Source organism: Chiloscyllium plagiosum, unplaced genomic scaffold (genome assembly GCF_037043375.1).
Source record: "Chiloscyllium plagiosum isolate Xiang-an unplaced genomic scaffold, Cpla_swu_hap1 HiC_scaffold_11, whole genome shotgun sequence".
NCBI lineage: Eukaryota > Metazoa > Chordata > Chondrichthyes > Orectolobiformes > Hemiscylliidae > Chiloscyllium > Chiloscyllium plagiosum.
In genome coordinates, this window is record NW_028270149.1 from 2,721,241 (window position 1) to 2,747,499 (window position 26,259).

General features: G+C 46.9%; 1 long non-coding RNA gene across 3 annotated transcripts in view; it reads left to right on the forward strand.

The window, feature by feature from the left end:
* The window catches only part of LOC122557449 (uncharacterized), a 77,883-nt gene that overhangs the window by 36,993 nt on the left and 14,631 nt on the right, over positions 1-26,259 (forward strand). For all 3 annotated transcript variants that reach the window (XR_015758606.1, XR_015758607.1, XR_015758605.1), the window contains exon 2: positions 13,818-13,917. This is a non-coding gene — a long non-coding RNA (uncharacterized LOC122557449). The remainder of the gene's footprint in view (positions 1-13,817; positions 13,918-26,259) is intronic.

The following is a 26,259-nucleotide window of genomic DNA, read 5'->3' on the forward strand; positions in this document are numbered from 1 at the left end:
CATCCGGCCCAGGGGACTTATCTATCTTCACACTTTGCAGAATTGCTAACACCACCTTCTTGTAAACCTCAATCCCATCTCGTCTAGTAGCCTGTATCTCAGTATTTTCCTCAACAACATTGGTAGTCACACTGGAAAAAGACAATGAAAAATATTCATTTTGCGCTTCCCCTATCTCCTCGCACTCCACGCACAATGTCCCACTACTTGATTGGCCCTAATCTTTCTCTGGTCATTCTTTTATTCCTGATATACCTTTAAGGTTTTCCTTGATCCTATCTGCCAGTGACTTCTCATGCCCCCTCCTGGCTCCTCTTAGCTCTCTCTTTAGGTCTTTTCTGGCTAACTTGTAACTCTCAAGCATCCTAACTGAGCCTTCACATCTCATCGTAACATAAGCCTTCTTCTTCCTCCTCTTGACAAGAGAATCAACTTCCTTAGTAAACTATCGCTCCCTTGCTCAACCACTTCCTCCCTGCCTGACAGATATATAGCTGTTCCTTGAATAAGCTCCACATTTCAGTTGTGCCCATACCTTGTAATTTCCTTTCCCATCCTATGCATCCTAAATCTTGCTTAATCGCATCATAATTGCCTTTTCCCCAGCTGTAACTCTTGCCCTGTGGTATATACCTATCCCTTTCCATCACTGAAGTAAACATAACCGAATTGTGGTCACTATCACCAAAGTGCTCACCTACTTCCAAATCTAACACCTGGCCTGGTTCATTATAGAACATGGAACATAGAAGAATACAGCGCAGTACAGGCCCTTTGGCCCTCGATGTTGCGCCGATCCAAGCCCACCTAACCTACACTAGCCCACTATCCTCCATATGCCTATCCAATGCCCGTTTAAATGCCCATAAAGAGGGAGAGTCCACCACTGCTACTGGCAGGGCATTCCATGAACTCACGACTCGCTGAGTAAAGAATCTACCCCTAACACCTGTCCTATACCTACCACCCCTTAATTTAAAGTTATGCCCCCTCGTAGTAGCTGACTCCATACGTGGAGAAAGGGTTGACCATGAGAACCTATCTAAACCCCTAATCATCTTGTACACCTCTATCAAGTCACCCCTAAACCTTCTTTTCTCCAATGAAAACAGCCCCAAGTGCCTCAGCCTTTCCTCATATGATCTTCCTACCATACCAGGCACGGTGGGTGGCACGGTGGCACAGGGGTTAGCACTGTTGCCTCACAGCGCCAGAGACTCGTGTTCAATTCCCGTCTCAGGCGACTGACTGTGTGGAGTTTGCACATTCTCCCCGTGTCTGCGTGGGTTTCCTCCGGGTAGTCCAGTTCCCTCCCACAATCCAAAAAAATGTGCAGGTTAGGCGAATTGGCCATGCTACGTTGCCCGTAGTGTTAGGTGAAGGGATAAATGTAGGGGAATGGGTCTGGGTGGGTTACGCTTCGGCGGGTCGGTGTGGACTTGTTGGACCGAAGGGCCTGTTTCCACACTGTAAGTAATCTAATCTAACCAGGCAACATCCTGGTAAACCTCCTCTGCACCCGTTCCAGTGCCTCCACATCCTTCCTATAGTATGGTGACTAAAACTGCACACAATACTCCAGATGCGGCCGCACCAGAGTCTTCTACAACTGCAACATGACCTCAGGGCTCCGGAACTCAATTCCTCTACCAATAAAAGCCAGTACGCCATATGCCTTCTTCACCGCACTATTTACCTGGGTGGCAACTTTCAGAGATCTGTGTACATGGACACCAAGATCCCTCTGCTCATCCACACTACCAAGTATCCGACCATTAGCCCAGTACCCCGTCTTTTTGTTACTCATACCAAAGTGAATCACCTCACACTTACCAACATTGAACTCCATTTGCCACCTTTCTGCCCAGCTCTGCAACGTATCTATATCCCGCTGTAACCTGACACATCCTTCCTCACTGTCAACAACTCCACCGACTTTCGTATCATCCGCAAACTTGCTCACTCAACCTTCTAGCCCCTTCTCTAGGTCATTTATAAAAATGACAAATAGCAATGGTCCCAAAACAGATCCTTGCAGAACACCGCTAGTGACGGCACTCCAAGATGAACCTTTACCATCAACTACTACCCTCTGTCTTCTTCCAGCCAGCCAACTCCTAATCCAAACCTCCAACTCACCCTCAATGCCATACCTCCGTATTTTTTGCAGTAGCCTACCATGGGGAACCTTATCAAACGCCTTACTAAAATCCATATACACCACATCTACCGCTTTACCCTCGTCTACCTCCTTAGTCACCTTCTCAAAGAATTCAATAAGGTTTGTGAGGCACGACCTGCCCTTCACAAAACCATGCTGACTATCCTTGATCACATTATTCCTATCCAGATGTTCATAAATCCTATCCCTTACAATTCTCTCTAAGACTCTGCCCACAGTGAAGTGAGACTCACCGGCCTATAGTTACTAGGGTTATCCCTACTCCCCTTCTTGAACAAGGGAACCACATTTGCTATCCTCCAGTTTACTGGCACTATTCCTGTAGACAACGAGGACATAAAAATCAAGGCCAATGGCTCTGCAATCTCCTCCCTTGCTTCCCAGAGAATCCTAGGATAAATGCCATCAGGCCCAGGGGACTTATCTATTTTCACCCTTTCCAGAATTTCCAACACCTCTTCCCTACATACCTCAAAGCCGTCCATTCTAATTAATTGTGACTCAGTATTCACATCGGTACCAAATCCAATGTGACCTTGCCTCTTGTTGGCCTGTCTGCATACTGTGTCAGGAAACCCTCCTGCACACATTGGACAAAATCTGACCCATCTAAAGTACTCAAACTATAGTATTTCCAGTCAATATTTGGAAAGTTAAAATCCTCCATAGCAACACCCCTGTTACTCTCACTCCTATCCAGAATTATTTTTGCTACCCTATCCTCGACATTTCTGGAACAATTTGGAGACCAATAGAAAACTCCCAACTCTCCTCTCCTGTTTCTAATCTCAGCCCATACTACCTCAGTAGATGAGTCCTCAAACGTCCTTTCTGCCATCATAACATTGTACTTGACTAACAATGCCACACCTCCCCCTCTTTCACCATCTTCTCTGTTCTTCCTGAAACATCCAAATCCCAAAATCTGCAACAACCAATCCTGTCCCTGCTCTACCCTTGTCTCTGAAATGGCCACAACATCGCAGTCCTAGGTACCAACCCAAGCTGCAAGTTCACCACCTTATTCCAGATGCGCCTGGTGTCGAAGTAGACACACTTCAAACCACCTTCCTGCTTGCTGGTGCACTCTTGCAACCTTGAAACCATATTTCTGACCTCTGTACTCTCAACCTCCTGGACACTGGAACTACAATTGAGGTTCCCATCCCCCTGCTGAATTAAACCCTCCCAAAGAGCATTAGCAAATTCCAAACTCCAGCCCCCCCCCCCCCCCCCCGCCCCCCCCAAACCCCAGGATACCGATACCCCTCTGGTTCAGGGTGTAGACCATCCTGTTTGTTGAGGTCCACCTATCTAGAATGAACCCCAATTATCCAGGTATCTGAAACCCTTCTCCCGCACCATACCTGTAGCCAAGTGTTCAACTCCTCTCTTCCCCCTATTTCTCGCCTCACTATCACATGGCATGGGTAACAAACCAGAGATAACAACTCTGTTTGTTCTAGCTCCAAGCTTCCAACCTAGCTCCCTGAATTTCTGCTTTAAATCTCCATCTCTTTCCCGACCTATGTCGTTGGTGCCTATGTGGACCATGACTTTAGGCTACTCCCGCTCCCCCTCAAGGATCCCGAAAACACGATCCGATACATCACGAACCCTGGCACCTGGGAGGCAACTGCCAACTGTGAGTCTCTCTCATTCCCCCTAACATGGAGTCCCCAATGACTAATGCTCTGCTCCCCTTCCCCTTTCTCTTCTGAGCAACAGGGACAGACTCTGTGCCAGAGACCTGTAGCCCATGGCTTACCCCTGGTAAGTTCTTCCTGCTCCAACAGTATCCAAAATGTTATGCTTGTTAGTGAGGGGAACAGCTACAGTGGTTCCCTGAACTGCCTGCTGGTTCCCTTTCCATCCCCTGACGGTAACCCATCAACCTTCTTCTTGTACCTGAAGTGTGACTACCTCCCTGTAACTCCTCTCAATAACTCTCTCTGCCTCCTGAATGATCCGAAGTTCATCCAGCTCCAGCTCCAGTTCCCTAACGCTGTTTTTGAGGAGCTGGAGTTGGGTGCAATTCCCCCACATGCAGTCAGCCGGGACACTCGTGGTGACCCTTACCTCCCACACACTGCAGGAGGAACATTCAACTGTCCTAACCTCTGTTTCTACTGTTATAAATTCCCAAAGAGACTGTTGAAAAATAAAGAATTAATTGTTACCTTACAAATCTGGCGCACAGAACCTTGTTTTGGTTAGAGGAGTAGGATGGATCTATGTACTATTTTGGGTAACAGAACCACCCAAGTTTATCACTTCACGTACTCGGTCATCCCCTGACCACTTGTGCTCAGAGTGCGCTCCACCTATTTACAAGGTAATTTTTTAAAGCAGTGGTTTACCTTTCCCAGCAGCCTCTCTCCCTCTTTCCTCACTGCTCCTGAAAAATGGAGGCCTGACTCTCCGTGTAAATCCCTGTTAGATATTTAGATGGAGCAGAATTTGTAAGGAACATCCAGGAGGGTTTTCTTGAGCAGTATACAGTTTTTTGTTCTTGGAGGGCATAGGTTTAGGGTGAGGGTGAAAGATTTAAAAGGAACCTAAGAAGCAACTTTTTCACACAGAGGGCGGTGTGTGTATGGAATGAGCTGCCAGAGGAAGTGGTGGAGGCTGGTACAATTGCAACATTTAAAAGGCAACTGAATGGGTATATGAATAGGAAGGGTTTGGAGGGATATGGGACTAGACTAATTTAGGACATCTGGTCAGCAAAGGATCTGTTTCCATGCTGTCCAGCTCTATTTCTCCCCAGCACCCATGTTGTATGTGTGTGGGTGTAGGTCACAGTGAATAAGCATCGTGTGCAGAAAACTTTATTCATATTCCCCCATCAAGAAAGAAAAAACACCCTAGTGGCTAGTGACAAGCTGTGCCCTTCTCATCAAGGGCAATGCTTATGTGAATGAAAAAATGATGGGGAAGGTCGGGAGCTGTCCAGCGTTATGACTCTATGACCTCATAGAATATGAGTTCCCTGATTGGAGGTATTAACCTGTTCCAATTAGGGAGCGCTAGCTGACAAAACGGACCGGGACTGTCTGCATGGGTGTTTTCCTGGTGGTGGAAATATTGAATAAAGTTTTTTTGCACAGTGTGGTCTTTATTGAGTTGCAGTGTGTACACACGCACAGCACGGATGATGTGGGAAAAAGTAAGCACTAATGTTGTGAAGTAGTGCAGGGGAGAAAAGTGGGGGGAGCGGGGTACTGAGCATAAACAGGAAATTCAGAATCTTCTCACTTCGGGGATTGACACAAAATAAAACCCAGGGGTGTCAGAGGTTGTGGCAATCTGAGAGCTGGCTCTGAAGAGGCATTACCAGAATCAAGGTCTGTTCATGTATAGGTAAAGGGGGACTCGATGACAGGATACCAGCCTCGGTAGGGTTAAGTTATTTCAGTTTTTGATTTTTTGACCTTAGTGCTCTCACTGCTGTTTATAAATGTAATTGCCCTGTTACTGGCTGTATAAGGTTTCCCTTTAGCTTATTTCTGATAGTTACCTTCTGGAAGAGATTCCATCTGCTTAAAGTATCTGTTTTTCTTCACAGAGGCAGAGCGACAGGTTGTGTCTTTTTTCAGCTGCTTACCTTTTTTTTATAAAACCTCACAGCGCTGTTGAAAAATCATTTGGACGACAAGAAATCAATTCACAGTTTTTCCTGTGGAGATAAAGTGTTGGTGTTACATCCAGTGGTGAACCTTTTAAAGACAAGGTTTCATGGGCATTATCAAGTCAAAAGGAAATTGAATAAATTGAACTATTTGATAAGAACACCAGATAGAAAGAAATCTCTGAGTGTCACGTGAATATGCTGAAAAGGTATTTGACAGAGAAGGAAAGCAAAAGGAGAATGTGTAACTGGTTACACCACAGAGTGCAGAGGATTCTGAATTGGACATTCCTCGAATTAATATTTGACAATGAAGAAGGTCCATAAAATTGGAATAAATTACTGAGTGATCTTTCGGGGGAATATCGAAATGACCTGAAGGTTATTACAAACACATGGGGTGATATAGATTAGATTAGATTACATTACAGTGTGGAAACAGGCCCTTCGGCCCAACAAGTCCACACTGACCCGCCGAAGCGCAACCCACCCATACCCCTACATTTACCCCTTACCTAACACTATGGGTAATTTAGCATGGCCAATTCACCTGACCTGCACATCTTTGGACTGTGGGAGGAAACCGGAGCACCCGGAGGAAACCCACGCAGACACAGGGAGAACGTGCAAACTCCACACAGACAGTCGCCTGAGGCGGGAATTGAACCCGGGTCTCAGGCGCTGCAGCAGTGCTAACCACTGTGCCACCGTGCCGCCCACTATGTGGGAATAAGCTGAGAAATACTAATCTAATTATGTAGATATAGGAAGTACTGTCTCAATTAAGCAACGTATTGTGACAATGTTGCTCCTTTAACAAGATTATGCTGTCCTTGGCTTTTTTTCAGAAAAATTGTAAAAGCAGTGATTCCAAAAAGTCTAGGTTTGCAGGGTTTTAGGGACAGTTTGAAAATAACTAACAGATACTGCCTTAATGAAAAGGCTTTCAAGTTTAAATATAACGCTTGTACAATGAAAGGGAGTAGGCAAAAGTGAGGAGTGCAGATGCTGGAAACCAGAGTCTAGATCAGAGTGGTGTTGGAAAACCACAGCAGGACAAGCAGCATCCGAGGAGCAGGAAAATCTGCAGGAAAGGGAGTGGCCAGTTCTCCCAGCTCAGTTCTCCTCTGGTTTGGTTTGGTTTGGTTTGGTTTTTAGCAGTCTGGCTGTTCACAGCAAGCAGTCATTCAGTTTTCAAGGCTGCTGGTCCAAGAACCAGCTTCATGGAAGAAGGTGTTCCACACTGAATCCCTCTGCCATCTCTCTCTCTATCTCTCCTGCAATACCCTGTGCTCAATTTTAGCTTTTTTGCCAAGGCATGTTTATGGGAATTGTTGCAGGAATTTAGAACAGCATCATTAAGTTGGCAGAGTCTGTCGGATCGGTTGTTATTCTGTATTCTGTTCTCTTTTGGTTGTGTTTAACAGTACAGCACAGTACAGGCCCTTCGGCCCTCGATGTTGGGCCAACCATTTATCCTACTCCAAGATCAAACTAACCTTCATATCCGACATTTTACTGTCATCCATGTGTCTATCCAAAAGTCACTTAAATGTCTCTAATGTATCTTACTCTACTACCTCTGCTGGCAGTGCATTCCATATACCCACCACTCGCTGTGTGAAGAACCTACCTCTGACATCTCCCCCAAACCTCCTCCAAACACCTGAAAATTATGCCCCCTAGTAATTATCATTTGTGCCCTAAGAATATGTCTCCAGCTATCCACGCTATCTATGCCTATCACCTTGTACACCTCTATCAAGTCACCTCTCAAACTTCTTCACTCCAATGAGAAAAGCCCTAGCTCCCTCAACCTTTCTTCATAAGACATACCCTCCAGTCCAGGTAGCATCCTGGGAAATCTCCTCTGGGGATTGAATGTAGATTTCTCCAGCTTCCTCATTTCCCCTCCCCCCACCTTATCTCAGTCCCAACCCCCAGATTTAGCACCGCCTGCTTGACCTGCAATCTTCTTCCCGACCTCTCTGCCCCCACCCCCTCTCCGGCCTATCACCCTCACCCTCACCTCCTTCTACCTATCATATTCCCAGTGCCCATCCCCCAAGTTCCCCCCCCCCCACACTCTTTATCTCAGCCCGCTTGGCACACCAGCCTCATCCCTGAAGAAGGGCTTATGCCCGAAATGTCGATTCTCCTGCTCCTCGGATGCTGCCTGGCCTGTTGTGTTTTTCCAGCACCACATTTTTCAGCTCTGATCTCCAGCATCTGTAGTCCTCACTTTTCCCTAGTTGTTCTTAACAGGCCTATCAACAATAGACCTCCTGTTCCTCCACACTGCCAAGAATCCTGCCTTTAACCCTGTAATCTGCATTCAAATTCAAGCTTCCAAAATGAATCACTTCACACTTTTCCAGGTTGAACTCCATCTGCCACTTCTCAGCCTAGAGGTCCCAGAACCGATTTGTGTGGAACACCACTGGTTACCGAGCTCCAGACTAAATACTTTCCATTTACTACCACCCTCTGTCTTCTATGGGCCAGCCAATTCTGTATCCAGACAGACTGGTTTCCTTGTATCTCCTGCCTCTTTACTTTCTGAATGAGCCTCCCATGGGGAACCTTTTCAAATGCCTTGCTAAAATCCATATATACCATATCCACTGCTCTATTTTCAAATATGTATTTTGTCACATCCTCAAAGAATTCAGTAAAGTTTGTGAGGCATGATCTGCCCCTCAAAAGCCATGCTAACTATCTCCAATCAAGCTATGCTTTTCCAAATAATCATAAAACCTGTCACTCAGAATCCTCTCCAATAATTTGCCAACCACAGATGTAAGACTGACTGGTCTGTAATTCCCAGGATTATCCTTATTTCCTTTCTTGAACAAGGGAATAACCTTTGCCACCCTCCAATCATCTGGCACTACTCCAGTGGACAGTGAGGATGCAACATCATAGCCAAAGACGCAGCAATCTCTTCCCTCACTTCCTGTAGTAACCCTGTTTGTTCCTCTAATCTCCTGCCTCTTAATGTCAATATCCGCTGCTGAACATTTAATTGAAGAACGTTTTCATGCAGAGGGTGGTGCATGTCTGGAATGAGCTGCCAGAGGAGGTAGTGGATGCTGATACAATTACAACTTTTAAGAGGCATCTGGATGGGTATATGAATAGGAAGGGCTTGGAGGGATATGGACAAAATGCTGACAAATGGGATTAGACGAGGTTAGGATATCTGGTCGGCATGGACGCATTGGACCAAAGAATCAGTTTGCATGCTGTACATCTCTATGACGAAGTGCAACTCTTGTTAAAGGGACATAATAATGTCCAGGTGGTGTCACCTTTAAAACTGCACACTTCCGAAAAACAACTAAGTTGTTGTATTCTGTACTTAGGTTCAATTGAGCTTTATTCAGGTTGCTCTTCAGAGGGTCACTGTGGACTTGTTGGGCCAGATGGACTGTTTTCACACTGTAGGGATGCAGTTTACTCAACACTAAGGGTATTTCACCTGACATGATGTTTGTGCTGATAAAATGGTTTTCCTCAGCTGTTTTACACAGAACCATAGAGATGTACAGAATGGAAACAGACCCTTCGGTCCAACTCGTCCATGCCGACCAGACATCCCAACCCAATCTAGTCCCACCTGCCAGTACCCGGCCCATATCCCTCCAATCCCTTCCTATTCATGTACCAATCCAAATGCCTCTTAAATGTTGTAATTGTACCAGCCTCCACTACTTCCTCTGGCAGCTCATTCCATACACGTACCACCCTCTTTGTGAAAAGGTTGCCCCTTAGATTTCTTTTATATCTTTCCCCTCTCAGCCTAAACCTATGCCCTCTAGTCCTGGACACCCCCACCCCAGGGAAAATACTTTGCCTATTTATTCTATCCATGCCCCTCATAATTTTGTAAACCTCTATAAGGTCACCGCTCAGCCTCCGACATTCCAGGGAAAACAGCCCCAGCCTGTTCAGACTCTCCCTATAGCTCAAATCCTCCAACCCTGGCAACATCCTTGTAAATCTTTTCTGAACCCTTTCAAGTTTCACAACATCTTTCCAATAGGAAGGACACCAGAATTGCATGCAATATTCCAACAGTGGCCTAACCGATGTCCTGTATAGCCGCAACATGATCTCCCAACTCCTGTAGTCAATACTCTGACCAATAAAGGAAAGCATACCAAACGCCTTCTTCACTATCCTATCTACCTGCGACTCCACTTTCAAGGAGCTATGAACCTGCACTCCAAGGTCTCTTTGTTCAGCAACACTCCCTAGGACCTTACCATTAAGTGTATAAGTCCTGCTAAGATTTGCTTTCTCAAAATGCAGCACCTCACATTTATCTGAATTAAACTCCATCTGCCACTTCTCAGCCCATTGGCCCATCTGTACAAGATCCTGTTGTAATCTGAGGTAATGCACTTCGCTGTCCACTACACCTCCAATTTTGGTGTCATCTTCAAACTTACTAACTGTACCTCTTATGCTCACATCCAAATCATTTATATAAATGATGAAAAGTAGAGTACCCAGCACCGATCCTTGTGGCACTCTCCTGGTCACAGGTCTCCAGTCTAAAAAACAACCCTCCACCACCACCCTCTGTCTTCTACCTTTGAGCCAGTTCTGTATCCAAATGGCTAGTTCTCCCTGTATTCCGTGAGATCTAATCTTGCTAACCAGTCTCCCATGGGGAACCTTATCGAATGCCTTACTGAAGGCCATGTAGATCACATCTACTGCTCTGCCCTGACCAATCCTTTTTGTTACTCCTTCAAAAAGCTCAATCAAGTTTGTGAGACATGATTTCCCACACACAAAGCCATGTTGACTATCCCTAATCAGTCCTTGCCTTTCTAAATACATGCACATCCTATCCCTCAGGATTCTCTTCCACAACTTTCCCACCACTGACATCTCCAGTTTGAGTGACGTCAACATGTTGTCATCCCCGGATCTGAAGCAGGTAGATCGGTTCTCTGAAAATGGAGTCCCAGGTAGACAGGGCAGTGAAGAAGACCTTTGGTACACTAGCCTTCATTGTCAGGGCATTGAGTATAGGAGTTGCAGTTATACAGGACTGCGCTTGGAGTAATGCGTTCGGTTTTGGTCACCTTGCTATAGGAAGGATGTTATTAAACTGGAAAGAGTGCAGAAAAAATTTACCAGGACGCTGCCATGACTCAAGGATTTGAGTTAGAGGGAGAGGGTGGACAAGCTAGGACTTTTATCTTTAGAGCTCAGGAGACTGAAGGAGGGATCTTATCGAAATGTATGAGGTTATGAGAGGCATGGATTCAGTCTGTTTCCCAGGGTTGGGGAATCGAGGACTAGAGGGCGTCCGTTTAAGGTTAGAGGGAAAAGAATAAAAGGGAACCGGAGGGGCAACTTTTTTACACAGAGGTTGGTACGCATATAGAATGAGCTGCCAGTGGAAGTGGTTGAGGTGGGTACATTAACACCATTTAAAAGGCATTTGGACAAATACATGGATAGGAAAGGATTAGAAGGATATGGGCCAAGTGCAGGGAAATGGGGTTAGCATGGACCAGTTTGGGCCGAAGGGCCTGTCTCCATGCTGCAGGACGCTGTCATTCCTAACTCTCAAATTCCGAACCTTACTTCATTTCATAATACTTTTTAAAAAATTTGTGTAATATTTTAGCCAATCCACTCCACACACTGCGGATATCCGTTCACTGTTTAACACATTATAACTATCACAATGCAGAGTCCCTCCACTCCCTCTGGTCCAACCCCAACCTCACCATCAAACTAGCGGATGGGGAGAGGGGGTGGAGGTGCAGTGGTAATTTGGCGCACTGCCCTGTACACCGCTGAAGCCAGACGTCAACTCGAAGACACCTCCTCCTACCGCCCCCTCAACCACGACCTCACCCCCCATCACCAAACTATCATCTCTCAGACCATCCACAATCTCATCACCTCAGGAGATGTCCCACCCACAGCTTCCAACCTCATAGTCCGGGAACCCCGCACTGCCCGGTTCTACCTCCTTCCCAAAATCCACAAGCCTGACCACCCTGGCCGACCCATTGTCTCAGCCTGCTTCTGCCCCACTGAACTCATCTCCACCTACCTCGACACTCCCTATCCCCCCCAGTCCAGGGACTCCCCACATACGTTCAAGACACCACCCACACCCTCCACCTCCTCCAAGACTTCCGTTTCTCCAGCCCCCAATGCCTCATCTTCACCATGGATATCCAATCCCTCTACACCTCCATCCATCGTGACCAGGGCCTCCAAGCCCTCCGTTTCTTCCTCTCCAGACGTCCCCAACAGTACCCTTCCACCGACACACTCATTCGTTTGGCTGAACTGGTCCTCACCGTTAACAATTTCTCCTTTGAATCCTCCCACTTCCTCCAGACCAAAGTGGTAGCCATGGGTACCCATATGGGCCCCAGCTATGCCTGTCTCTTTGTTGGCTACGTAGAACAGTTGATCTTCCGTAATTACACCGGCACCACTCCCCACCTCTTCCTCCGCTACATTGATGACTGCATTGGCGCCACCTCGTGCTCCCGTGAGGAGGTTGAGCAATTCATCAACTTCAACACATTCCACCCTGACCTTAAATTTACCTGAACCATGTCTTGACACCTCCCTCCCCTTCCTGGGCCTCTCTATCTCCATCAACGGTGACTGACTCTACACTGACATTTCCTACAAACCCACCGACTCCCACAGCTACCTGGATTACACCTCTTCCCACCCTACCTCTTCCCAATTCCTCCGCCTCCGCCGGATCTGCTCCCAGGAGGACCAGTTCCACCACAGAACACACCAGATGGCCTCCTTCTTTAAAGACTGTAATTTCTCCTCCCATGTGGTCGATGATGCCCTATAGCTCACCTCAAGTACTTCCCGCATGTTTGCCCTCTAACTCCACCCCTCCAACCGCAACAAGGACAGAACCCCCCTGGTCTTCACCTTCCACCCCACCAACCTCTATATACATCGCATCATCCTCCGCCATTTCTGCCACCTACAAAAAAGACCCCACCACCAGGAATATATTTCCCTCCCCACCCCTTTCCGCCTTCTACAAAGACCGTTCCCTCCGTGACTACCTGGTCAGGTCCACACCCCCCCTACAACCCACCCTCCCATCCTGGCACCTTCCCCTGCCACTGCAGGAACTGCAAACCCTGCGCCCACACCTCCTCCCTCACCTCAATCCAAGGCCCTAAAGGAGCCTTCCACATCCATCAAAGTTTCACCTGCACATTCACTAATATCATTTATTGTATCCGTTGCTCCTGATGCGGTCTCCTCTACATTGGGGAGACTGGGCGCCTCCGAGCAGAGCGCTTTAGGGAACATCTCCGGGACACCTGCACCAATCAACCACACCGCCCCATGGCCCAACATTTCAACTTCCCCTCCCACTCTGCCGAGGACATGGAGGTCCTGGGCCTCCTCCATCGCGGTCCCTCACCACCCGATGCCTGGAGGAAGAATGCCTCATCTTCTGCCTCAGGACCCTCCAACCACACAGCATCAATGTGGACTTCACCAATTTCCTGATTTCCCCTCTCCCCACCTTATTCCAGTCCCAACCTTCCAGCTCAGCACCATCCTCATGACCTGTCCCACCTGCCAATCTCCCTTCCCACCTATTCGCTCCACCCTCCTTTCTGACCTATCACCTTCATCCCCACCCCCATCCACCTATTGCACTCACAGCTACCTTCTCCCCAGCCCCACTCCCCTCCCATTTATCTCTCCACCCCCTAGGCTCCCAGCGTCTTTCCTGATGAAGGGCTTTTGCCCGAAATGTCGATTTTCCTGCTCCTCTGATGCTGCCTGACCTGCTGTACTTTTCCAGCACCACACTCTTGACACTGTAACTGTGACTGAGTCAGAGAATAAAATCTTTGTTACTGGCCTGAAGCTGCTTGTTCTGAGCCTTTGTCTGATCAGTATCACTACATTCTCCTTCCAAAACATTGATGTTGTACGGGATTTCAATAATCTGATTATTTTGTTTAGGAAAAAGAAGGGAATTTATGTGTGGAGCCGAAGGAAGTGGGCAAGGTCCTTAACAAGTACTTTGCATCAGAGTTCATGAAGGAGGAGGACATGGTGGAAGGTGAGTCTAGAGATGGGTGTATCGATATCCTACGGCATGTTGATTATAAAGAAAGGTGGTGGTGGGTGTTTTAAACAGCATTAAGGTAGACCAGTCCCCAGTACCTGATGGTTGTCATACAAGATAGAGTGTAGCAGTGGAAGGATGTTTTTCTGGCTGAAGCTCTGTGACCAGTGGTGTTCCACAGGGATCAGTGCTGGGACCCCTGTTGTTTGTAATATATATAAATGATATGGAGGAGAATGCATATGGTCGAATTAATAAGTTTGAGGAGATCTAATGCAGGAGGAAACTATACAATAAGTGGAAAAACCTTCAGAAGTATCAACATACAGAGGGATCTAGGCATACAGGCCCACAGCTCCCTGAAAGTGGCAACACAAGGTGATTCAGAAAGCATGTGGCATGCTTGCCTTAACTGATTGGGGCATAAAGTATAAAAATTGGCAAGTCATGTTGTAGCTGTGTCGAACTTCGACTGCATGTGGAATATTGTGGACAGTCTGGTCACCACATTACCAGATGAATGTGGAGGCTTTGGAGAGGATACTGAAATGGTTTACCAGGATGTTGCCTGGTTTGGAGGGTATTAACCAAGAGGAAAGATTGGACAAATTTGGTTTGTTTTCATTTGAATGTTGATGGTTGAGGGGTAATTGATAGAGGTTTACAAAATTACGAGAGGCTGGATAGAATGGACAGTCAGAGTCTTTTTCCCAGAATTGGAATATCAATTATTAGGGGACATAGGTAACAGGGGGAGTGTTTAAAGGAGATGGGAGAGGCAGGTTTTTTGGCACAGATGGTGGTAAGTACATGGAATGCACTGCCAGAGGAGGTGGTGGAGGTGGATGCAATAGCAACATCTAAGAGGCATCTTGACAGACATCTGAATAAGCAGGTAACAGCGGGGTGTGGACCACATAGAAGCAAAAGGTTTTTAGTTTAAAAAGGCATCATGTGTCAGTGCAGGCTTGGAATGGACTCCCAGTAAGTGGTAGATTCAGATACATCAGGGACATTTAAGTGACTCTTTGATAGGCACGTGAATGATAGTAAATTGAAGAGTATGTAAGTTAGTTTGATCTTAGAGTAGGATAAAAGGTCAGCACAACATCAGGGTCCGGAGGGCCTGTACTGTGCTGTACTGTTCTTTGACGATTCTTCACATACTTTGAGTCACATCCAAACCATGTATTGACTATTCCCCGGTCATTCCTGAGGTCCATTCTTCTGTTATAGCTCCACATTTCTTGTTGTTTGTTCTAATCACCAAACCTAGCTCTACCCCTGCTCCTGTTAGTTTATGATTCTCACTTTGTATTGATGCTTTCAGCCTGTGCCTCCAGGTACCTTCCCCTGCAACTGGAAAAGATGCAAACCTGCCGGTACACCACTCCCCTCACCTCCATCCAGGGCCCCAAACAGTCCTTCCAGGTGGGACAGAGGTTCACCTGCCTCTCTTCCAACCCAGTTTACTGCTCCCGATGTGGTCTTCTCTACATCGGGGAGACCAAACGTGAACTTAGGGAACGGTTCACCGAGCATCTCAGCTGGGCCCGTGGGGGCTGACCGGACCTCGCAGTCCCCGCCCATTTTAATTCCCCTTCCCACTCCCTTTCTGACATGACCATCCTCAGCCTCCTCCATTGCCATAACAAACCAAACAGTAAACAGTAACACCTCATCTTCTGCCTGAGCAGCCTACAGCCCCGAGGACTCAACATTGAGTTCTCCAATTTCAAATAACCTCCCACCCCATCCGCCAACTCCCTTCCCAGTCCCTCCCGCTCACTGCCACTCCTCCCAGCCACCATCCAGATTCATTCCTCCTATTGACCAACCAGTTCGTACCCTAAACCAGTCTTCACCTATCCCCACTTCACCACCCTGTCCCTGTCACTCCCGTTTATCTGCAGCTCCCCCCACACCCACCCCCCAGTCCTGAAGAAGGGTTACACCCAACACGTTGACTTCTCCCCCTCTTGATGCTGCCTGGCTCGCTGTGTTCTCCCAGCCTCCAGCCTGTCCCTCCTGATGCTGCCTGACTTGTTGTGTTCTTCCAGCCAGGTTGAATAGGCTGGGGCTGTTTACCCTGGAGCATCGGAGGCTGTGGGGTGACCTTGTAAAGGTTTATAAAATCATGGGGGACATAGATAGGATAAACTGACAAGGTCTTTTCCCTGGGGTTGGGGAGTTCAGAACTAGAGGGCATAGGTTTAGGGTGAGAGGTGAAAAATTTAAAAGGGACCTAAGGGGCAACTTTTTCACGCAGAGGGTGGTACGTGTATGGAATGAGCTGCCAGAGGAAGTGGTGGAGGCTGGTACAATTGCAACATTTAAAAGGCATCTGGATGGGTATATTAATAGGAAGAGTTTAGAGGAATATGGACCAGCTGCTGGCAAATGGGACTAGATTGGGTTGGGATATCTAGTCGGCATGGACGGGTTGGAGTGAAGGGTCTATTTCCATGCTGTACATCTCTATGACTCTAATCAACGATCAGTATCTTGCATTTAATATCTTCAGTGACAACTCAATAAGGTTCAGTTCCTCTTCTTGTCACAAGAGGTCAGTCCTCTGCTTCCTGATTGCTTTTGGCTCGTGTTTGCATGAAAAATTTCAACTTCGTTGAAATAAAAAAAACAGAAAATGCAAGGGGAAGTCAGCGGCTCTGGCACAGTGTAGTGTGGAGAGAGAAACAGAGAATGAATGTGACATTTCTTTCACGAGTTGCATCAGGGGTTTTTTTGAAGGGGCTTCTGTGACAAGGCCCAGGGAGATTTCTCATATTTTACCAAATGAGCTGCAGTAACCAGCTCCTGAACAATGGCATTCCTTTCATCTGACCCTAGAACTATCTTACCACAAGCTGTTCCTTGAAGCAACTTGCCACCCAGTGAATATATGTCAAACAGATTGGCATCTCTTGTGCCCATGCCATCCTTGAGATCCTGCAGTGCACCCAGACAATTGCTGGCAATCTGCCGTAGCCCCTCTCCAGCGTAATAGCACAGCAACAACAAATGCTGTCCATTGCTGTCGTACACACAGCCCCATTCTCTTTTTTTCATTAACTCATGGGATGTGTTCTGCATTTATTGCCCATCCCTAGTTGCCCCTTGAGAAAGTGGTGGAGAGCTGCCTTCCTTCTAACCACTGCAGTCCATGGGCTATAGGTAAATCCACAATGTCCTTGGGCAGAAATTACACCCTAGTCCCCATTTAGATACTAGGCCACACCTGAAGCTCCTCTTTGAGTCTCAGATAGAATCCCTACAGTGCATATCAAGACCACTTGGCCCATCGAGTCTGCATCAACCCTCTGTAGAACATCCCACCCAGGCCCACTTATCCCCTTAAGCCTGACATTTCCCATGGCTAACCCACCTAGCCTGAACATTCCTGGATGCTAGGGTAACTTCACACGGCCAATCCACCAAGCCTACACTGTAGGAGGTAAAGCAAGAATCCAGAGGGAACTCACACAGACACTGGGAGAACATGCAAACTCCACAGACAGTCGCCTGAGTGTGGAATTGAACCCAGGTCCCTGACGCTGTGAGGCAGTAGTGCTAACCACTGAGCCACTGTATATACAAAGCTAAGCAGTTAGAACCCTATTTACTGCATTTTGGATAACAATCTCGGATTTAAATTTAACTGGATTCATTGCATTTTTGCTGTATGTAACAGCTCCTGGACTTGGTCAGCTCGAAATTAGACATCCCATATTTGTCTGATATCTGATTGCTAGCAGCTTATTACCTCAGTGACTTACATAGAAGAATACAGCGCAGTACAGGCCCTTCGGCCCTCGATGTTGCGCCGATCCAAGCCCACCTAACCTACACTAGCCCATAATCCTCCATATGCCTATCCAATGCCCGCTTAAATGCCCATAATGAGGGAGAGTCCACCACTGCTACTGGCAGGGCATTCCATGAACTCACGACTCGCTGAGTAAAGAACCTACCCCTAACATCTGTCCTATACCTACCCCCCCTTAATTTAAAGCTATGCCCCCTTGTAATAGCTGACTCCATACGTGGAAAAAGATTCTCACTGTCGACCCTATCTAAACCCCTAATCATCTTATACACCTCTATCAAGTCACCCCTAAACCTTCTTTTCTCCAATGAAAACAACCCCAAGTGCCTCAGCCTTTCCTCATACGATCTTTCTACCATACCAGGCAACATCCTGGTAAACCTCCTCTGCACCCGTTCCAGTGCCTCCACATCCTTCCTATAGTATGGCGACCAAAACTGCACACAATACTCCAGATGTGGCCGCACCAGAGTCTTATACAACTGCAACATGACCTCAGTACTCCGGAACTCAATTCCTCTACCAATAAAAGCCAGTACGCCATATGCCTTCTTCACCGCACTATTTACCTGGGTGGCAACTTTCAAAGATTTGTGTACATGGACACCAAGATCCCTCTGCTCATCCACACTACCAAGTATCCGACCGTTAGCCCAGTACCCCATCTTTTTATTACTCTTACCAAAGTGAATCACCTCACACTTAGCTACATTGAACTCCATTTGCCACCTTTCTGCCCAGTTCTGCAGCTTATCTATATCCCGCTGTAACCTGCCACATCCTTCCTCACTGTCTACAACTCCTCCGACTTTCGTATCATCCGCAAACTTGCTCACCCAACCTTCTAACCCCTCCTCCAGGTCATTTATAAAAATGACAAACAACAATGGTCCCAAAACAGATCCTTGCGGAACACCGCTAGTGACGGCACTCCAAGATGAACCTTTGCCATCAACTACTACCCTCTGTCTTCTTCCAGCCAGCCAACTCCTAATCCAAACCTCCAACTCACCCTCAATGCCATACCTCCGTATTTTTTGCAGTAGTCTACCATGGGGAACCTTATCAAACGCCTTACTAAAATCCATATACACCACATCTACTGCTTTCCCCTCGTCCACCTCCTTAGTCACCTTCTCAAAGAATTCAATAAGGTTTGTGAGGCACGACCTGCCCTTCACAAAACCATGCTGACTATCCTTGATCACATTATTCCTATCCAGATGTTCATAAATCCTATCCCTTACAATTCTCTCTAAGATTTTGCCCACAACAGAAGTGAGACTCACCGGCCTATAGTTACTAGGGTTATCCCTACTCCCCTTCTTGAACAAGGGAACCACATTTGCTAGCCTCCAATCTTCTGGCACTACTCCTGTAGACAACGAGGACATAAAAATCAAGGCCAATGGCTCTGCAATCTCCTCCCTTGCTTCCCAGAGAATCCTAGGATAAATGCCATCAGGCCCAGGAGACTTATCTATTTTCACCCTTTCCAGAATTTCCAACACCTCTTCTCTACATACCTCAAAGCCATCCATTCTACTTAATTGTGACTCAGTACTCACATTGACAACAATGTCCTGTTCCTGATTGAATACTGACGAAAAGTATTCATTCAGTGTCTCCCCAATCTCTTCAGCCTCCACACGCAACTTCCCACTACTATCCTTGACTGGACCTATTCCTACCCTAGTCATTCTTTTACTCCTGACATACCTATAGAAAGCCTTAGGGTTTTCCCTAATCCTACCAACTAAGGACCTTTCATGACCCCTCCTTGCTGCTCTTAGCTCTCTCTTCAGGTCCTTCCTGGCTACCTTATAACTCTCAATCGCCCCAATTGAACCTTCACGCCTCATCTTTACATAGGCCGCCCTCTTCCATTTAACAAGGGATTCCAATTCCTTATTAAACCACGGCTCCCTCACACGACCCTTTCCTCCCTGCCTGACGGGCACATACTTATCAAGGACACTCAATAGTTGCTCCTTGAACAAGCTCCACATATCAATTACACCCTTGCCTTGAAGCTTACTTTTCCAGGCCACACATCCTATGTCATGCCTCACAGCATCATAATTTCCCTGCCCCCATCTATAACTCTTGCCCTGTAGTGCACACTTATCCCTCTCCATCACTAGAGGTAAAGGTCACCGAATTGTGGTCACTGTCCCCAAAGTGCTCACCTACCTCTAATTCTAACACCTGGCCTGGTTCATTACCCAGAACCAAATCCAGTATGGCCTCACCTCTTGTTGGCCTATCTACATATTGTGTCAGGAAACCCTCCTGCACACATTGGACAAACACTGACCCATCTAACGAACTTGAGCTATAGCTTTCCCAATTAATATCAGGAAAGTTAAAGTCCCCCATAACAACCACCCTATTACTTTCACTCTTCTCTTGAATCATCCTCGCAATCCTTTCTTCTACGTTTCTAGGACTATTAGGAGGCCTGTAAAAAACTCCTAACAGGGTGAGCTCACCTTTCCTATTCCTAACCTCAGCCCAAACTACCTCAGATGGCGAGTCTTCATCCATCGTCCTTTCCACAGCTGTAATACTTAAAGTTTAGTTGAATCACAGTTAGTAGAGTTTTCCCTTGTTGATAGATTTAAATTTTTTTTCTCTTTATTGCAATTCTGAGGAAGAGTCCTACTGAACTCAAACTTTAACTCGGTTTTCTCTCTACTGATGCTGCCCAGAGTCTCTTCAGCTTTATCTGTGTTTGTTACAGCTCAGTGCCCTTGCAGCTCAGAATCCCATTGGAGTTCTCTGTTTAAGTAACAGTCTGCTTTTTATTTTTTCTGCTGAAGTGAACAACTTCACATTTTCCCACACTGTGCTCCATTTGGCAGTTTTTTGCCCACTCAATCAACCTGCCTCTATCTGCCTCCACACTCCTCACCTCTTGTTCTCTTTATTTAACCTGTATTCTGTTCTCTAAAATTTGCACACTTGTGAATGATAAACAGTACGTTTTTCTTGAATTCTGAAGAAGAGTTGTATCAGATTCAAAGCACTAACACTGGGCAGAATCTTTATAGGGTTCGAGGGACGTGGGCTATGGTGGGATTTTATGGCAGAAACAGGCAAGAATTCTAGTAAGGCCCATAGAATTGTACATTACAGGAGAGGCCCTTCAACTCATTAAGTCTGTACCAATACAAAATATACTATTCCCTGCACTAGTGCCACTTTCCTATGCAAGTTCCGTATCCTTGAATGTTAAGGTTGTGAGGTTTCCTACCCTAACTCCCCTCCCAGGCAATGCATTCCACACCCCTACCACTGTCTGGGTGAAAACTGTTTTCCTCCAGTCCCCTCGAAAGCTTCTGCCTTTCACTTTAAAACGACACCCCCTTGTTCCTGACCTGATGGTGGGAGCATCTCCACTCATTCTCTTTTTTTATCATTTCCACAAGTAGCGAGGAGTTCTGCAGCAAGCAGCAGTGAGCTGGGGGGGACTGATCGTTGCGAAACACCTTGTGAATGGCTCAGCTCGACCCAGTAACATTCAGCTGCTGATCTCCCCAAACTCACTGAATAAGCTCGACACTGAGAAATCGGCACCAGAGTGGACACAGCTCACCACTTGATTTGAAAGGCCCTCATGTTGCTTATAACTAAGCAGCACCTTGGGGTAAGATCTACAGGCACAAGTCTCACACAGACCCATCATCTACAGGCATTGGGACCTGGCATCTACCAACCCCTCACCACCCTCAGGGCTCCTCTCCAATCCATTTGAAAGTCAGTAAGAGCAGCAGAGGCAAGGAATCCAGCGGCAAGTGGGAGTTAATATCCAAAGATAATTGGGCTGAAATCATAGATATTAATTAGATTACTTTGTCACTTATCTGTCATTATAAAGCGGAAGTAGACCCCCCTCTGAAAACTAAACCTGAAACACCCAAACAGCAGCACCTTGACCTATAATCTGTACAAAAAAGTGTGAAAAGTGGTGTAACCTGCTTTTCAGCAACTTCTAGTTGTTCAAAAAAATTAATCCCTGACACTCAATTTAAAATCAACAAATAATAATTAATCTAACTCTAACAGTGAACAAATTAACTCAACCGATACTAAACCGAATAAATCCCTTCTAACTATTCCCAAATAAAACAAGATTCTAACAGTATGCTGTTCCAATAAATACAAGTCCAACTCATATACAAAAAAAACCAGAATTTAATCTCTCACAAAATTATAGCCAGATTACATTTCTTCCAGAATGTTCTGTGCCTTCTTCTGTTGAGTCTTCTGTCAGGAATGCCTTTTGTTCTGATTCTTCATCATTGCTACCATTATTATTCAGATGGCGCTTTCTCTAATACCTGGATGACTGTGAGAATGAATTTCTCTCTCTCTGATGAGCTGAGGGCTGTTCACTCTGGTGGATGGCAGTTAAGGAGAAAGTGAGGTCTGCAGATGCTGGAGATCAGAACTGAAAATGTGTTGCTGGAAAAGCGCAGCAGGTCAGGCAGCATCCAGGGAACAGGAGAATCGACGTTTCGGGCATAAGCCCTTCTTCAGGAATGAGGAAAGTTTGTCCAGCAGGCTAAGATAAAAGGTAGGGAGGAGGGACTTGGGGGAGGGGCATCGGAAATGTGATAGGTGAAAAGAGGTCAAGGTGAGGGTGATAGGTCAGACTGGGGTGGGGGCGGAGAGGTCAGGAAGAAGATTGCAGGTTAGGAAGGCGGTGCTGAATTCAATGGATTTGACTGAGACAAGGTGGGGGGAGGGGAAATGGGGAAACTGGTGAAATCCGAGTTCATCCCTTGTGGTTGGAGGGTTCCTAGGCGGAAGATGAGGCGCTCTTCCTCCAACCGTCGTGTTGTTGTGGTCTGGCAATGGAGGAGTCAAAGACCTGCATATCCTTGGTGGAGTGGGAGGAGGAGTTGAAGTGTTGAGCCACGGGGTGGTTGGGTTGGTTGGTCCGGGTGTCCCAGAGGTGTTCTCTGAAATGCTCCGCAAGTAGCCGGCCTGTCTCCCCAATATAGAGGAGGCCACATCGGGTGCAGAGGATGCAATAGATGATGTGTGTGGAGGTGCAGGTGAATCTGTGGCGGATATGGAAGTTTCCTTTGGGGCCTTGGAGGGAGGTGAGGGGGGAGGTGTGGGCGCAAGTCTTGCAGCTCCTGCGGTTGCAGGGGAAGGTGCTGGGAGTGGAGGTTGGGTTGGTTGGGGGGTGTGGATCTGACGAGGGAGTCACGGAGGGAGTGGTCTTTACGGAATGCTGATAGGGGAGGGGAGGGAAATATATCCCTGGTGGTGGGGTCCGTTTGGAGGTGGCGGAAATGACGGTGGATGATGCGCTGTACATGGAGATTGGTAGGTGAGGACCAGTGGGGTTCTGTCCTGGTGGCAGTTGGAGGGGCGGGGCTCAAGGGCGGAGGAGCGGGAAGTGGAAGAGATGCGGTGGAGGGCATCGTCGACAACGTCGGGGGGGAAATTGCGGTCCTTGAAGAAGGAGGCCATCTGGGTTGTACGGTTTTGGAACTGATCCTCCTGGGAGCAGATGCGGCGGAGTCGAAGGAATTGGGAGAATGGGATGGCGTTTTTACAGGGGGCAGGGTGGGAGGAGGTGTAGTCCAGGTAGCTGTGGGAGTCGGTCGGTTTGTAGTAGATGTCCGTGTTGATTCGGTCGCCTGAGATAGAAATAGAAAGGTCGAGGAAGGGGAGGGAGGAATCTGAGACGGTCCAGGTGAATTTGAGGTCGGGGTGGAAGGTGTTGGTGAAGTGGATGAACTGTTCAACCTCCTCGTGGGAGCACGAGGCGGCGCCGATGCAGTCATCGATGTAGCGGAGGAAAAGGTGGGGGGTGGTGCCAGTGTAGTTGCGGAAGATGGATTGTTCCACATATCCTACGAAGAGGCAGGCATAGCTGGGGCCCATGCGGGTGCCCATGGCTACTCCTTTGGTTTGGAGGAAGTGGGAGGATTGGAAAGAGAAGTTGTTCAGGGTGAGGACCAGTTCAGTCAGTCGAAGGAGGGTGTCAGTGGAAGGGTACTGGTCGGTACGGCGGGAAACGAAGAAGCGGAGGGCTTTGAGGCCTTCGTGATGGGGGATGGAGGTGTACAGGGACTGGATGTCCATGGTGAAGATAAGGCGCTGGGGACCGGGGAAGCGAAAATCATGGAGCAGGTGGAGGGCATGGGTGGTGTCCCGAACGTAGGTGGGGAGTTCTTGGACTAAGGGGGACAGGACGGTGTCGAGGTATGCCGAGATGAGTTCGGTGGGGCAGGAGCAGGCTGAGACAATGGGTCGGCCGGGGCAGTCAGGTTTGTGGATTTTGGGCAGGAGGTAGAAGCGGGCGGTGCGGGGTTGTGGGACTATGAGGTTGGAGGCGGTGGATGGGAGATCCCCCGAGGTGATGAGGTTATGGACGGTCTGGGAGATGATGGTTTGGTGGTGGGAGGTGGGGTCATGGTCAAGGGGGCAGTAGGAGGAGGTGTCCGCGAGCTGGCGTTTGGCCTCAGCGGTGTAAAGGTCGGTGCGCCAAACTACTTGGACTAAGGGGGACAGGACGGTGCTCTGTCCACATGCCCTTTACTTTTATACCCATTATGACATCACAATATTTCTTACAATAGGTTTGGTCCTACGTTGCCAAAACCATCAGATTTAAACTGAAGAAGTTTTTGGTACCTAAGTGCCTGGTTCAAATTGATTAGCTAAATTCAGAAGCCTGTTGCCTTGGTTAAAAACTGCTGCTTGGGCCTGCTAACAGTACGGCCTTTCGATACAAAATGCTTCAGCTCGGGTGCTCTCTGTGTACTTGCAAACCTCCAACCTGCTGCTCACAGACATCCATTTTAATCTCTAAGCACAGAAAAACACCATGCAATGCTTCGACCCCCTCTCCCCTGCTAGCATTTTGCACACACCAAATTCTAACTTCCTGCCTCCCAATCTACAATTACTCTACTCAACTTTGCAACACTGTGTTCTGCTGAAGTTATATTCTTAACAGCAAATTGTTTATGTTTTTTGTTTAAGTTATAAACTTGGTGTCCAGGATCTGTTATTTGTAAACTCTGGTTGGGAATAATGAAGCAATTCAGAGTCATTTCATGTTTTAATATCACTCTGTTGCAAATCCAGTGAAGTGGCTTGCTATCCTTGCGTCATTATAGCACTAAATCAAAATGCTTCAAGAACCAGAGCAGGCTTCCTTTGGCATTGTAACAATTCTGTGAATTTAAATACTGTAATATCCAAGAAATTAATGCTTTTATTAATATTCATTTGTTGTATGTGGGCATGGCTGACCAGACCAGCATTTATTACCCATCCCCAATTACCCAGAGGGCAGTTAAGATTTAACCATATTGCTGTGGGTCTGGACTCACATGTAGGCCGGGTCAGGTGACATCAGTTTGCTTCCATAAAGGACATTAGTGAACTAGATGGGTTTTTACGAAGTTCAACAGTGGTCATATGGTCATCATTAGATTAGCTTTTTATTCTAGTCTTTTTTAATGAATTCAAATTTCATCAACTTAAATTTTAATTCATGCCATCAGAACGTTACCTTGACATTACCACTACACTCCTATCTTTATGTGTTGTGACTTTGCATTTAATGAAGATTTGATTATTATTGATGATATTAACAAATTCTTCTCATTCTGCTTCTGTGGGGAATGTTCAGATACCTTGTGTATCACCACAAATACAGATTATAAATACACTGTTACCACATGTCAGCATTACCTAATTGATCTAGTGAGAGTGAGAACTTTGACGAGCTGGGATACGATCTTGACCCGATCAAGATTGATGAAGTTGATGTGCTGGAAATTTTGGAAAACATTAGGATTGATAAGTCCCTATGGCCAGACCAGATTTATCCTAGGCTGCTCCGGGAAGTGAGAAAGGAGGTTGCTAAGCCGCTAGCGAGGATATTTGCCTCCTCACTCTCTATGGGAGTCATACCAGAGGATTGGAAGGGGGCAAATGTTGTTCCTCTTTCGAAGAAGGGTAATAGGGAAATCCCTGGCAATTACAGACAAGTCAGTCTTACGTCTGTGGTCAGCAAAGCTTTGGAAAGAATTCTGAGGGATAGGATTTATGACTATTTGGAAAAACATAGTGTGATTAAAGGCAGTCAGCATGGCTTTGTGAGGGGCAGGTCATGCCTCACTAATCTTATTGAGTTCTTTGAGGAGGTGACAAGACCGGTCGACGAAGGTCGAGCAGTGGATGTGGTGTATATGGACTTCAGCAAGTCATTTGATAGGGTTCCCCATGGTAAGCTCATAAAGTCAGGAAGTATGGGATACAGGGAGATTTGGCTGTCTGGATTCAGAATTGGCTGGCTGACAGAAGGCTGAAAGTGGTTGTAGATGGAAGGTATTCTGCCTGGAGGTCAGTGTTGAGTGGGGTCCTGCAGGGGTCTGTTCTTGAGCCTCTGCTCTTTGTAGTTTTTATAAATGACTTGGATGAGGAGGTTGAGGTGTGGGTTAGTAAATTTGCAGAAGACGCAAAGGTTGGAGGTG